Consider the following 13305-nt stretch of genomic DNA (forward strand, 5'->3'; position numbering starts at 1 on the left):
TAAATCTAATGTTAAAAAAAAAAAATCTCCTTGGTTTTGGGTTTTTTTTTTCCATTTTTCTTTTTGGTTTAACTGCTTGCTCTTCACAGCTTTCACCTCACTACTGATTTTCTTCCATGAAAACTAAAGAATTTAGCCCACCAAGTTCACTCCAAAGAAACAAGCAGGAAAAAGTCTCGATGCCTTGCAGCTAGAGTAAAAATAGATTGTTCCTAATTGGAAAGCTAAATGGAACACAAACAACCCCCATCCCCATGCCTAAGAGCAGATGTCACAACATCTGAAACTCCACGAGCACAGCTAGCACGGAGCAGAGGCAGCGAATCGTCTACAGAACAACCCAAAGAATAATCAATGTGAGTGAGAGTTTCAATCTGAGTAAAGACCCAAGAGGTGCAGGACGTTATAACATCTACGTTGCCCATTATGCACCAAAGGGAAAAGCAGGTTCCAATAGGAAACACTATGAAAGTTGTAGAATGAAAGAGCTCCAAAACCAGCTAATTAGACCTAGAAAATCAACTCGGTGCTTAGGAAACACTGAATGCCCCTCTGCATATGTTGTACTAGGTGGTACCCGGAATATGCAGCCCCCTTCCTTGGAAGGCTTATGTTCACATGTCCCTTAGTGGTGGGTGGCAGGGACAGCAGGAACATACCGAGATGGACCCCAGAAATGCTCTAGGGCCAAGGAGATGCTACAAAATACAACATCTCACCCAGGAGTCTCTATGTTTAAATGAGCAGAGCCTGGCACCAGTGAGACCCAAACCCTGAAGCGCTCAAACTAAGGAAACTCCTCTGCCTTAGGGTCTCCCTTCATGCTGCGCTGCCTCACAGCAACGTCTTGCCCCGGCCCCCTGCACTACAGCAGCGTCCACCCAAGCAGCGTGTGGGATGTGGGAGCTGCAGAGCGGTGAAGACAGTAATGGAATAGGGTTTGCTGGTTTATTTGGCTTTTATCTTAACCTTCAGAATAAGTTCAGCCCCTCCCTAGTTAAAAGATCCCCGAGCACAATGGTATAGGCTGAGGCTGCCAAGGAAGAGATCAGACCGCTTCTTTTTTCTCTTTGCTGCAGACAAACTCCTATCAGGATGGTAACTCCCTTCGTAGAATGAAAACACATATTATTTTTCTTCCAGCGTAACCACTGATACACTCCTGGGGTAGAAGAGGTGGGAGGGAAAAAATTACAGCAAACTGCTAAAGGAGCAAGTGTCACGAGGAATTAGCAAGTCTGGGTGTCTTTGCATGGGTGCTCGCACAGGGAGAGCGACGTCTCTATCTTCGCAGCCCTATCACGGCGGTACTTAACTGCTCTGGGTGGTATCTGTCGGTGTCAGACAGCTGGCAGCATGTATTTATGTAATTCCACCGGGCACGCAAAATAGAGATTTTTCAAAGACATAAAAATCAGTAAACCACTTCACTGCCTTCTGAGACTTTGAAAATCTTTTAGAGTACGCTAGCTTTCAGACTGGATGGCAAAGCTGCCTTAATCCCCCCACACACGTTAGTCCTGATCCTCCGCACGCATCTAAACAAATTACAGATCGTGACACTGGAAGATATAAAATCTTTTCAACTACACTGGGACTTTGATCTGTTGCTGCCTAGCTATCCAGCACTGGGAATCAACCAGTGTCGAAAGGTTTGCAAGCAACCTTACTTCCATGAGTATGTATTCCTTAAAATTGCACCCAAGGATGGAATTTCCCCAATAGCATCACTCCGAAGTACCGTGCAACTTTCCTAAGGGAGCCGTGGGCATGCAGGTACCCAGACACCCAGACGACAAGCAGTGGGGTGGCATGCACGTGTGCCAGCTGCACGTACCGGTACACCGCACCCCACACTCACTCACAGAGTAGAGGGGCAACAGCATCCCTCCGCAGCCACCTCTAGTCCATCTTCCACAGCCACCTCTAGTCCATCTTCCGGCAAGTTACTCCATTTAAAAGAGCAAACGCACTGGACGGACACTAATGGCACGTTTTATCTGACAAGTGAATGTGAAAAAGGTTTAAAGAGCTCCTTCAAAGAGAATGTGGGTTCTTGTGTCAGGGGAATAGCCAGCTAATCCCAGATGTTCAGGGCCTGCAACCACAAGCATCTGCCACCCATTGTGAATTGTAGCTCCAGGCAGTTCAAAAATTAGCAGATTGGTTTCAACGAAGTGCATATTTGCAGTCTGCCCTGGAAAGAAGCGAGCATAAATACACGGGTGCCAAATTCAGAACACATTTACACAAGGGTAGCAACCAACGGGCTGCTTTGCTGAGATGTATTTGGCCAGTCACATCTACCACCGAGGTCAGCGGCAGCCCCAGTTCAGAGAGCCCGAAACCTGCTGGGCTGGCGGGGCAGCCCCCAGCCCACCCGGGCAGCAGTTCATGCCCAGCTCGCTGCCCTTCGGACGGCGCTGGCCGGGCTCCAAGCAGCCTCTTGGCGTGCAAACGGCAGGCACGGACACCGTGTGCCATCTGAGATACTTCAACTCACAGATGCAAAGCTGAAGAGGGGTCCAGACAAATACTGATGCAGCATTTCTGTGTGCAGCACAGCTGGGATATGTTTTACCACCAGGCTCTGATCCACTTCTCCTTTAAAACTACTCAAGGGACTTGGACTTGTAGCTTGTCACAGGCAGTTTATTCTGGGCACAGACTGCAAGGTGAGGTAAGAAAGTCACTGAGCAAGTAACACAGGGAACGATACTCCCTGGCGTAAGGGCTCTGCAGAAGCGTTGCAGCACCGATGGCCAGGCAGTCAGTGGGACAAGAGAAGCCGATCTGCAAGCAGAGCTCAAAGTTCAGGGCAGTGAGATAATCCTGGCACGCGGCAGTGCACCTAGCTGGAGTCTGCTAAGAAAATTCCGCTCACCAGTAATTGCATTATTAAGTGTGATGAATTATATTTCTGGTTTTCAGTTTTTATTACTGGAGAAGTTTCAGATGGCTATAGGAACCGGGGCTGGCATGTGGGAAAGAAAACAATCCACCGAGTGATGGGACCGCAGCGCTGAGCCCGCGGGCAGCACCCCGCAATCAGGCTATTCCAGGGCAAGGTCTCGGAGGAAGGCATGTTCCCAGCTATCTCCTGCTTTTCCTCCAGCCCTACCAGTATCACCTTTTATCTCCAGCACGCTACAGAGAGACGCTGGCAAAGGGAGGACAGGGTGTGGGTGCGAGCTGTCCCCTCCCTTGGCACCCGCGCCAGCTACTCGGCACAAACCCCGGGGAGGACCCTGGAGGCAGCCGACACAAGCCATCTGGGTGAAGAAATAACACTGCTCCCAGCCATGTGGCAAGTCCACCCCACGAAGAGAAAGGAGCTGCTCAAATTCCACCCCTGACCACAGTGTCCGGCTGTACAACACCCCAAAGGCGGTGGCACAAAGGAGCTCGCAGAGATCAGACCACGTTCCTCACCGTACCCGATAACAACACCAACCCGCCGTGGGTTGTATGACTGAACCTCAAGGCCGTGGTACTTCTTATGCACCTGCTAACAAAGACGTTGCTCCAGCACAAGCAAATACCCCGGCTACATGCATGCACTTGTGCACTGACAGCAGGTAAATACAAATTGGCAGCTGTCTGCAGCTTCTGGAGGGCCATCAAGGTGACCTGCTGGGTTGAGGAGCCTGAGCATCCCCCTCGCGCTCCTTTTTTAAAAGCCCCGAAGGAGCCACATCTCATTGTCATTACACCTAATAAAAATCTGGTTTATTCATTTAAAATTGTCAAAACACACTTTGTAAAAGTAATGAGACGTTCCAGGTCCACTCGTTCCAACACACACACAAATTGGTTAGTTAAAGGAAACCGGTTTAGGAGATAGAGACACACAGAGCTAAGAGATTTCTGCTCTTCATGCTGGAAAGGACTAAACACGTGCCTTTAAGGACCCCCCCAGCCTCCTCACACTGATGGTAAACAAACATTTCTGTGTGGAAACTTCCACTCTTTACAGGAGTTTCTTCGGCCAGAACATGTTTAATGCAGGTTTGCAGAGCTGGACCTGCTCTGGCACGGAGGTTCTGTCAGTGGAAGAGTAAAATCTTTTCTCCCTCCTCCTCATGGGCAGAGGTTTCCTGCACTGGAGCAAGGCAATGCCCCCAAGAGTTTTGGAGGATCAGGGGAAGCACTCGCACCGAGCCTTGGGGACCTACAAGCAAGAGTCAGGAAAGCACGTGCCACACAGACTGCCCAGACCCTGCCAGCCCCAGACAATGCTGGGGAGCGCTGGTCCAGCCACCTCTAACCCCGGGCAGTGCCAAGAGAGCTGCTACAGACAAAGCTTGCACGCTGGCTCCATCTGCCATCTTGCAAATCAACCATCTGGGGAAAAAAATTGCAGAACAGAGCACTTAGTTTATTAAACAGTAATGACAGCATGCACATATACAGGCTGATATATCAATCCTAATTTAAGGAAAGCTAATGAAGTGCAGTTTCTCTTTGCACAGCTTAAGGAAGCCTAATTAAAGCAGACCAGCGTATCTGCAGAGCAGTTAGTCTTTTTACCTTTAACAGGGCCTAAAATAAATGGCTAGTGCAGCAGTAGAGATGTGATAAGTGGTCTGTTGGTGAGCTGGAATTACTGTCCTGGTAATTAAAATGTTCACAGATCACAGGACTGCAACAGCAGTTTGTTTTGCCTTGTGCAAATACATACATCTATGCAAAGGTATTCACAAGAATCAGCAGAGAAAATAACTGTACCCTTGCTGCTGCAAGGTTTGGTAGAGTATTTCAATTTTTGCCAGCTAAACTGTTCAGAATTCAACATACCAGAGTTAGCCATAAAATACAAACACCTATGACACAAGGAGATGACAAGGCCCAGTGGTCAGGACTCCATCTTCACTGGAGCGGAAGGCTACTTGGATCCAGAGGAAGCACTGCATTTGTAAGCCACAGGCCCAGGCTGTGTCAGAGGCACGGTTCTGGCACGGCCAGTTATCGGACAAAGTTTGGGTGTTACCAGTGTGACTGCAGCTCGGTACTGCTCATGGAGAAAAGCGCCGGTGTGAACACGGTAGACAGAGCAGCACCATGTAGCCAAGCAAATCCTCCTAACACAACGGGACGGCCCGCCCAGCCAGCAGCAGATGAGCCAACCTGCCAGCGGGGAGATGGACTGCTCCAACAAATGCCAACAGCCGTGAAATAACTATTCAGAGAAGGGCATGGACCCTCCAGAGCATCAGAAACCCCTCGATGAAGCAAGATTCTGTCTTTACCAGCTAAAGAGACCATTTGCAGGAGACAGAGTCCTGAAGAAGTGAGCACAAACCAGCTACTCGGGAACCAGGGAAAGCAGAGGATGGAGGAAGGACATCCCAGGCACCGCAAGCACAAGTCAGCTGGGCAGCCTAACTGCATCCACACCACGGCGTGCTGCAGATCACCACCCCTCCTGGCCCTGGCTGCAGCCACCACCAACTCACATCATTCATAGCGAAGCCCCAACGTTACCGTTTGCCCAAAGTTGGACTGCTCAGGGCTGAGGTCACGGGCAGAATTCAGACCGAGATGGAGAGAGCCAGGGGCCTCTGCCAGCTACAGAAGGGGCTGAGCAGGGAGCCACCAAAGGTCTCACACCGGGAGACCCAGGCAAAGGGGCTTAGGTAGAATTAAAATGCCTGAACTTAGCTACTGTACGTACCCCGACCCTCTCCCTAGAGTTACTGTCAGACTGAGGCAGTCTCCTGCCACGATCACTGGTCATTCATGAGAACCAACACACCCAAAACAACTACAAAAGAGAACAAAGAACACGCCAGAAGCCACAGCACCCACAAGCCTGGAAAAGGTGGCCGTAACCTGCTGCCTGTGAATTCCCAGCACACAAACACTGCCCGACTGAAGACTCCAGCAGCTCTGACCATCCCGCCCTGCCTGGGCTCCGTGGTGCTCACAGCCCCCATCTCCTCCAGGCATCCAACTGCTCGGGAAGCACCAAGGCACCTCTTTTGCAGCCGATTTCCAAAGGCCAGACTGCTGCTGGAGGTGAGACAGCGATGCCCATCATTTTGTTTGTGACAGTTTAGGCAGTTTAGGCAGCGCAAGAAAACTTTAAACTCGAGTATGCCAGTGCGCAGACATTTACAGTACGAGTGACTGCACGTCTAGACACCTGCAATGCATTTACATTCTTCCAGGGACTCTCCAGATTGTCCTGTTCTCTCCACTTTGTGAGTACATACAATAGCGTGGTGGGAGTGAAAGCTCAGCCTCATGGTTCGCTCTTACTAACTTCAGCGCAAAGCTAGCATTTTAAAATTAAAGCACAGCAAAGGCACTTTTAGAATCTTGAGGCTCTTCAGGTCATTTCTAAGACCCTGCTGAGCTCCATCTTGCAAAAGTTAAACAGGCATCATTTCTCAGAGCTGGGTTGTTTTCATTTGGGAACAGGCAACCTAGAGCTGTCAACTCACTCCACTGAACGCTACTCACATTTTTTCACACAACAGTCCAATTGTTATGGCAACCACAAAAATCAATCTCATTCTTCAATCACAAGTAAACCCAGCTCGACCACGGTGTCTGCACAGATTTGTTATAAAGTGCCAATAAGCACGGGACCGATTCCACCGATGTTCATCACTCAAATGGGGATGAAGTGCTCTTTCTCAGAGAAATTTCAGAGAACAATCAGTACTTGAACATTGTAGAGACTTCAACATCCCACTCCTAAAGACATCTATTACGTTAGTGTCTACGACATTTGTCACACTTGATGCTGGCAGATTTTAGTTAAAACTCCAGAGTGGCTCCTTCCAAAAGATTCTTAAAAGGACTATCTTAAAAAAACAGGCACACAATGTAAGTACCCTGACAAATCTCTGCAAGCATTCTGAATGCCCTGTAACAGGCTGACAAAGATACTTGACACATCACAAAACTCTTTTCGCGTGGTGCATAAATTCCAAAATGAAATTAAATTCTAAAATAATTGGAAGCAAAACCTGCCCCCTCCAAACACTAATTGTTATAAGCCCCACAAAAATCCAGCACAGCATAAAATGCACTGAAAGCCCAACTTTCGACATCAAGCCAGTACCTTTCTTTTTTAATTTCTGTGTTTATGTTTCAGCTAATGTCCTGTTACGGTTCAGAAGAGAGACCTTGGTCCAAGAGAGTGGCTGAGAACGAATCCTGATGTATTACATATCTACAACAATAAACATTTACGTTCACACCAAGGCCTGCTCACTAGGTTGCTGAACCAGAATCAATTATTCCTTCTATGTATTTACAGCCTCCAAGTAAGGAGGAAGAGGGAAAAAAAGCACACTGCAGTCTTGTAACATACCTGAATGGCTTGAAAAGCCAGCATATATATATAAACGAGATCAGCGTCTCTGAGAGACCGAGTCCCAGCAGTATTTCCTACAAGTCATGCTGTAATTGTGCCACAAATATAATGAGGTCTCTGCACCACCACTATCCCACGCAAGAAGGTGGAGTGTAATTGAAAATGCACTTGCATTATATAAACTACTTTAATCATAGATGCACAGAGCTAGAAATGGAAGAGACGTTAGGTCATCCAACCCCCATAGGTCAGAGCCGCACTACCCATGACAATACATTCGCAAGGACTTTCTCCAGTATGGTATTAAGCATCTTTAGTGATGGAGTTTCCAGTACTTTCTTTAGCAGTCTAAGTTAATCTATTTTAGGCTGCACAGGAAAGGTTTCCTCTTTGTTTTACCTTACTTGTCCTCATAACACCCTTCTCTATCCTCCCACCACCTTAAACGATTCCCATTTCTTCATTCTGGTTTACATATTTTAACTATCAACTACTGTATCTTTCGCAAACTTCTCCTTTCAGTGTTGGCAAATACACATTGAACAGTTAATCCTTCCTTGTAAATCAATCCCTCATCTCCCAGAATATTTGTGTTAGCCTTTTCCAAGCTGTCCCACTTCTAATCCATGCTGTGACACCTCCAGCACCACCCTGCCTCACACACCTGCATGTGCGCCATCTATATATTTGTTTTCTTTTTAGAGAGTGAGGATCTGAGAATAACCCGGGAACAAGGATCCAATCACCAAAATACTTCAGGGTGAATGGAGCATGGTCAAAGCAAGCTCCAGACCACTCCATCAGAATGGAACCACGAGGAAAATGTTGTTCCTTGTAACAACCAGCCTGTCCTAGTGATCAATGATCGGCCCCGAAATCCCACAGCAGGGATATACGGCCTCACCTACGGAAGAAGTTCTGTGTTTCTTCTTCTACTGCATCACAGATACCTGGGTCAAGGTCTTGGATCCTTCATCTCCTACCTACCCCCGTGCTATCTGACCTGTAGCAAGAGAAGGGCACCAGCAGAACAGCATGATATCAAGGGAAGTGGCAGAATTTGGCACACCTCAACTGGGCCACTTCGCAGATATAAGCACGAGAGGACAGACCACTTTCTTCTGCTCATCAAAAGCCCACCTTGTGATCCAGTGGAATCCAGTAAGAAATGAATATGTTCCCAAATTGATTTAAGATTTTATCCTCATCCCCCTCTGTTATTCTCTCCATAAAACAGGCAGTCAGGCAGGAACAAGACTGTATGTTTAACAACCTAGTCACAAAAGTTATTAGTTTTCCACAACTAAACAGGTTCTTACTAAGCAAGCTGAGTTTTGATGGCCTACAGATCAGAACACAATAATCCTGTCCAACTGCACACCACCAGTTCTGCTTGAAGATGCACTTCCAATGACCATACGCGCCTTCCTGTAAGGAAAAACGCCGGTGAAGTTGCCAGTGTGTCTATGTACACCAGCCACTGGCACCAACATCACCCGAGGGCAAAGGCCACACGCCATTCTGTACAAAACAGTGTCACCACAATTGCTGTAGCTATAGTGTGGCAAAAAATGTTACGAAAACAGAAAGGAGGACCTGAAGAAGCCAACCCGAAGCCAGGAGCTGAATCACATCACTGAGAGCAGCACTGTACTCAGTTTGACTTACTCAGCTAACGGGTGAGGATGGAGCTAACGCGAGCTCCCCTCACTGATCCACGAAGGGTACCCTTCTCCAGACTAGCTGGACAGTAGATACTGCCATCATCACCATCCTCTGGAATCAACCCTGTTAGAGAGGGACTAGATCTGATATTAGGCTCCACTGAGTAATCCTTTGTATGCCTCGTATCCCCCAAGGAGAACATTAAACCAGGCACAGCCGAGCTCAGTGCAAGGGCAAAGATCATAATCTGGCCCTGTTTGTGTCTCCGCGCCGCGCCAAGATAACAGTCAGGTCTGTAGCAATGTTGCTTATACATTTGCTAAATAACTCATTTCTCAGTTTCCACCAGAGAACAGAGTATTTTTACATATCCTAGTATAGCTGAGTAAGTCTTGCTCTACTCACCACTAGCTTTTTGTAGTGGAAAATCTCCAGGAAACAAGCTGTTTAATGATGTTTTATCTGACTTGAACTCATTTCTAACTAAAGTCATCCACCTGCCTTGAAAAGACATCTGTTTCAGAGGCTGACTGCTTTTCTCTAACATCCCTTGCACAGCTCAAGGCTCCCATTTTTAACATCACCTCTAATTTTATCAGCCAATCATCTCCGCGGGCATCTACAGCAAAGAGCACACTGTCGAACCTTTACTATAAGCACTGCTAATCCCTGTTACCAGCTGTAACATGCCTCAAGAAAGAAATAAATAGCGGGCAGAACTGCAGTGCAGGTACTGTCCTGCTGCCAGTGCTTCCCAGCTACAAACGGTGCTACGGAGCTTCCCTCCACAGCGGACAGAGACACAGCACAGCTCCTCCACTCTTCCTCCCTGATCAACCAGAGGGAAGATGCTACATTTCTGAGTGGGCAGCCAAAATTACAATTTAGCCTTCAATAACCTGGAGAGCTTCAGGTCAGCTGCAATTGAGGTCACATGCTGAAATACCAAGATGCAAATTTTAACTGAAAGCTTCGTTGCATTTCAGCTCTGTGCCACCAAGAGCGAAGTTCATTAACTCTGCCCTGCAAGGGAAGCAAGTGAGCATTAATTGTCTCCTGTCAATGCAGCGGATCATTGCTGTCCCCAGCCTGATGCCCTCCAAGTCCTGTACCTTCACAGAAGGAAGGGATGGTTACGCTGTCATTCAGAGGCACCTCGGCAGAGAAAGGGGCTGATGGGGATCTCATGAAGCTCAAAGAGAAAAACAAAGTCCTGCACAGGGGGAGCCGGTGCACCAGTACAGGCTGGGGATCAACCAGCTGGAAAGCCGCTTGGCAGGAAAGGACCTGGGATCCCGATGGACCAACAACATGCCGCTGCAGCAAAGGTGGCCAACAGCCTCCTGGGTCTCACTAGGAAGAATGGTCCAGCGGGTCAGAGATGCGATCCTTCCCCTCTACCTGGCACTGGTGAGACCACAGCCGGAGCGCTGTGTCCAGTTCTGGGCTCCCCAGTACCAGGAAGACATCGACTTACTGGTGTGAGTGTGCTGAAGGGCCTCCATGATGATTAAGGAATTGGAGCATCCAACCTACAAGGAGAGGCTGAAAGAGCTGGGACTGTTCAGCTTTGAGAAGAGAAGCTCACGCAAGCAGATCTCACAAATGTGAAAACAGACCTGATGGCAGGGAGTAAATAAGAGAGCACCAGACTCTCCTCAGGGGTATCCAGCAGTAGGACAAGAGGCCATGGGCACAAAACACAGGAGATTCCATTTAAAGGTAAAAAATGCCCACGTTTTCACTGCAAGGGTGATTGAACCCCAGAACACGTTCCTCAGAGGGGTTGTGGAATCTCCAGCTCTGGAGATATCTAAACCCCAAAGGCACACAGCCCTGAGCAGCCTTGCTCTAGCTGACCCTGCTTTGAGCGAGGGGGTTAGAGTAGATGATCTCTAGAGGCGCCTTCCAACCTCAAACGTTCGGTGATTCTCAGGAGTTCAGAGCTGCTCGGTGAAAGTCAGTCAGTGTCTGTTCCTCAGACCACATCCATCTTGTAGATATTTCAGAGTTTTTTGCCACAGCACCCTTTCTCTGCTCAGTATTTTTAGCTCATTGTTTTGTATTTTGCCAGCTGAGAAACTGCAGTTTGTAATTTTACCTTCAGCTTCATATTTCTTCTTAAAAGTGAATACAATGTCCTGTTTATAATAATAAAATCACTAGTTGGCAGGATGACATCAAATGGAAAAAGAGAAAGCAACTGGAAAATTTAGAGCAAGCAATTTTGAGTGCCAAGTTTCACATTTGTAATAGTCCAGCGGAGGTCAACAGGCTCACTTATTATTAGGCAAATGGTAAAGAAATAGATATCCTCAAGTTCTTCCATGTTAGACTATATAAACCATCTCTACTTGAACAGGCACTAGTGCTTTCCAAAAGAGTGATGTTATACATTTTCCACAGTAACACCAACAATGGGAGACAAGCAAGCGGCAGAACTGCTTTGCAAAGAACGGCCTTTTTTCTCTCTCCAATATTTAGGTTTTTGTTTCCCACTATGATTGGACTTTCCTGGCTTTAGTTTCTTGTCCCAGTTAAGCAGTAAAGGAAACAAAAAGATATGAATGAAATTAGAAACATTTGGAATGAGTCTTAGAAATAGCTTTTGGGTTTCTTAGATTCCTGGCTACAACTTCTTCAAACGGCCTCCTCCAGCCCCTGTCTCCTGCACCCACCTCTGAAATCTGCTTCCTCAACCACTTCCTCCTCTGCCCTGACCCCTCTTCTCTTCAGGGGCTCTATTTTGTCCCACACCATTGAAGCACAAAGTGCAAAGCAAAGCAAACAAGGAAATAAAAATTACATGTTGAAACACTGGAAAAGACCGGAAAACGGTTGAAACTTTGCACCCATCAAAATTTGTCTCTATGACACTAATCCTCCAATGTTTCTCTAAAAGCAGAAACCAAACACTTCTCAAGCTTCTAATGAAAAAACAGCAATTCCAGTCAACTTGTATAATAAAAGAACTCTGGTCCTATCTGTATTATCACCTTTAAAGTCTCTGGAAGGGAAGTTTCCTCCACCACGCTACTCTGATACTTTATGAAACTCCCTGCTCTCTATAAAACACAACTGCAGCACGCAATGCCAACACCTAATACTTGCCTAGTGCTTTTCATTAGGAGTTTTTGGTGCTCTTTGCAAACAAGCACGCCTGTGAAAGACTTGCCTAATTTTACAAATAGACAAACCCATGCAGGTAAAAGGCAGATGTCCACAGCAATACTGTCCAGTAGTGGCAGAGAGTTAAAACAGCTAGAAGATTTCAAAGCCATCCAAGAGGTTTGGATCTTTTCTGCCTTAAGTAATATTAAAATATTATGTAAACCTTTCTTTGTGAGCCATTACTGCAGAAATGAGGGGAAAAGAAAAAAATAAAAAGATCTCCTGGAAGCAATTCTGCACAGGCTATGTAGGTGAGATCACAGTTGCTATCCAAACAGACTATCCGTGGCAAGAACAGGCTTCCTGTAAAACTGACTTGCAGGAAGATCAAGGAACATATTTACAAGATGGCATGGACAAAATATCCTTCCCTCCTCTTGCCCAGCCTCAGCAGCTTGGTGAAACACATGGTCTCACTTTCATCTGAAACCACACTCACAAATGCCTCCAGTGCGGAGCCTCTACCTCCGTGCTCTGCACACTGACTCACCAACAGACCCGACCACACCAGGCAGCAGAACACAGAAGTTACCTTCTGAGGACGAAAGGGTCCTTTCCCGTGATGAAAGGAAACAAGAAGTTATCTCAGGAAGAGGAAATGCCCAGAAACACAGGACTTTGCTTGGGTCTCGGTTCCAAATCCCTAAAGCTTAATGCGTGACACTAGAAAACGTACAGCACTGTGCTACAGTAGTGGAGAGGAGTTACTAGAGATGGAAATATTTTAGGCCAAACTCTAACGTGTCCTTACACTTATCAGGTGAGCAACGTGTAAACTGAATTAGGATGAGCTAGGAAGCGTTAACACGGGTGTTTCAGGAGAAAAGACAAGTCCTTATTTCCCTGTAACTCATCTCATGCTGCGCTCTCAGCGTACTGTAATCTGGGGAGCCTGACAGACCAACGTGCACAGAGTACACAAAGATGGGCGCTCGCAGAGGCAGGTGCCCCTGACCACGGTGTGAGCTCCCCGGGAAAACAACTCCCGTCTGCACCCAGAGCAGATACCCCGGTTCAGGTGTCTTCCTCTGGGTGCCAGCCTGGGCCAGCGTGTACCTGGGCCATCTGTACAACGCTGCAGGCCCCAACGCGTTTATCCCTGACCACACGAAAGCTAATATTCCACACCAAGTCAAAGCCGA

General features: G+C 47.3%; 1 protein-coding gene across 1 annotated transcript in view; it reads right to left on the reverse strand.

Moving 5' to 3' along the window:
* Positions 1-13305, reverse strand: part of DIS3L2 (DIS3 like 3'-5' exoribonuclease 2) — a gene marked incomplete at its 3' end in the record, with an annotated part of 168980 nt that overhangs the window by 90651 nt on the left and 65024 nt on the right. The gene's annotated exons all lie outside the window — the stretch shown is intronic.

This window comes from Eurypyga helias, unplaced genomic scaffold (assembly GCF_000690775.1).
Source record: "Eurypyga helias isolate BGI_N326 unplaced genomic scaffold, ASM69077v1 scaffold16562, whole genome shotgun sequence".
NCBI classification, from domain to species: Eukaryota; Metazoa; Chordata; class Aves; order Eurypygiformes; family Eurypygidae; genus Eurypyga; species Eurypyga helias.